We start from the raw sequence: 2,522 nt of genomic DNA on the forward strand, positions 1-2,522 counted from the left end.
GTCGAGGCTGCGGTGGCCGGGAGTGGCCACTGCACTCCAGTGTGGGTGACAGAGTGAGACTCCAACTCAAAAAAAAAAAGAGAGAGAAAAGAAAAAGAAAAGTTCATCTCCCACAGACAAGGAGTGGGCTCACACTCCTGGTGAGTGTGGCATCGTAGCCCCTCAAACCCTGGCTTAAATCCTTTTCCTTGGAGATGTTGCAATCAGGTAGACGTGACTGCCGTGACTTCCTTGTCAACCACCTGTGAATGTCTTTTAGAACCTGTGACACAAAGACCCATTAATGTCCACCCACATAATCATAGTCCCTAGAGAAGGGAGTGACAAGTATTCTAATTCTCCTGCACCTTCCCAAACTACATTCCTTAGAGTTAGTGGAGGGTGCACCTCCCCTTATCTCCTAGGTATTCCCAGTGGGTATCTTCGGGGGATCCTTGGTTTTCCTGTAGATAGAGCCCAATCTACTGGAAGATCGAATCCCCACCTGCTCTCCCTCTGAGCTGTCATAACTTTTGTAATTACAAGTTTCATGACTTTTACAATCCTTGCCCAATGCATGATGTCTTAGGCCTTGTAAATTCCCTTTACTCTAGGCAAGTTTGATTGCCGCTATGAGATAGCTCTGATACCTGGAAGTCTGTTTCTGAAAAGACAAAGTCGGTAAAGTTAATTTTACCCAAAGTGTGCATTTCTCCAAAAGCATAGCTTCTACTTTCTCATCATTGTGTCAGGATTTAAGAACAAGATGAAAAATGGCTTCCCACTCTCGGTCTGTCCTTTCAAGACAGACAGCCTCCCCTGCTGGGTCTGCGGAGGGAGAACTTCAGACTTCAGTTCCAAAATGTCTGAGGTTTGGTGTTCATCCTTTCTGGAGTTGCCAAGACGACAAACACAAGGCATTATTTCTCTGTAACACTCATCTTTTCCTGCTACTAATGGCTGCAAGGTCTTATAGTGGTTGCTTGACTGTGTTTTATAAAGGATATTTGATATTCTTGTAAAAAATGAAATAAAATGTAGAGCATATTTATCTGATTGGCTCTTTACTTTTGTCCATTGAATTTCCATGCAGAAATTCTGATGAGGGCAAGACTGGATTTCATCATATTAACCAGGTGTTTCTGGTGCTTTTCACACCAGGCCTTGCTTGTCTAGTTCATTCTTACAGACAGGAAACAACTTGCCTGCCCCTAGAGAGGGCTTTGCAAATGCAAACAGCCAGTCCCATACCCCAACTACCTCATCTGCAAAACTCTTGCACTCAGAGTCACCAATCACTTGTCCAAGGAGGGACAGCCCCTACCCCTCAGAACCCCCAGGAAATTACTCAAACTAGCCAATCCTAAACCTGTCTACTCTGCCTCCCCATTCCCTCCCACAAAAACCATCATAGAGGTTCTTTCCCATATCTCCTCTCACCCCTCCAGCCTCCTGACCGCCCCTGCGGCTTCTCCGGGTGCCCTCCTATTGAGATCTGTGGGTGTAAGCCTCTCTTTTCAGGGGTCGTTGTCTCCTTATCGGTGGGCTTCACCATACCTGAATCATAAAACCCATATTTGAAAACAGGAATTTGGGGTGGGAAATGTGACAAGGTGAACTGTCAACCTTGGGGATGGCGAGGTTTTGAAACGAATTTAACTCACAAATGGTTCTTAGTCGCTTCTGAGCTTTGTTGGAGCCGAATTAATATGAGTCCTCTTCCCCCCTCCAACCCAGCAGACTTGGAAAGATCCAGAAAGTGAACTCTACTTGGAGAGGCTCAGAAGAATGGCAGGATCCCACTGATGTCCTCCATGCCCTAACTGGCTACAGGCTGCTTGGGAAGTCCCAAGGGCTAAGAGAACAAAAAACTGGGGAATACTGTAGGGCAGATGAACACTTGGTTCCTGTTTCTGACGCTTCCTTCTCCCGTAGAGGGATCTAGATCTTTATTAGAGTCACTCTCATCCACTTACTGATTCGAGGCGTGCCTTCTGATGGGTTTGGGGTAGAAACTGTACGCAAGGAGCTCAGCTCCTCCTCCCACTTCGTGGTGGCCAAGCTGCCCCAAGAAAGCAAATATTTGCTCTGTTTCTGGTCACTGCTGTAACCTTGAAATGGACCAGCCAACAGTTGAGGCCAGCTGTTCTCCAGCTGTGTGGAGTCCTAGGATCCGGTGTTGGGAAACTCATTGTTGCTATACATCTAAGCCACAATGTCTGGATTGTAGTATTTTTCTTTCTTTCTTTTTTCCTTTTTTTTTTGAGTTGGAGTCTCACTCTGTCACCCAGACTGGAGTGCAGTGGCACACATGCTCATGGCTACACCAGTGTCGACCAGCTGGGCTCCAGTGATCCTTCTACCTCAGCCTTCCAAGTAACTGGAACTATAGGCGCGCACTACCACACCCAGCTAATTTTTTATTTATTGTAGAGACGAGGTCTCACCAGGCTGCCCGGGCTGGTCTCGAACCCACAGGCTCAGGCAATTCACTCGCCCTGGCCTCCCAAAGTGCTGGGATTACAGGCTGAGCCACTGAACCC

Source organism: Carlito syrichta, unplaced genomic scaffold (genome assembly GCF_000164805.1).
Source record: "Carlito syrichta isolate Samal-C Ts95f unplaced genomic scaffold, Tarsius_syrichta-2.0.1 Scaffold302603, whole genome shotgun sequence".
Lineage (NCBI taxonomy): Eukaryota > Metazoa > Chordata > Mammalia > Primates > Tarsiidae > Carlito > Carlito syrichta.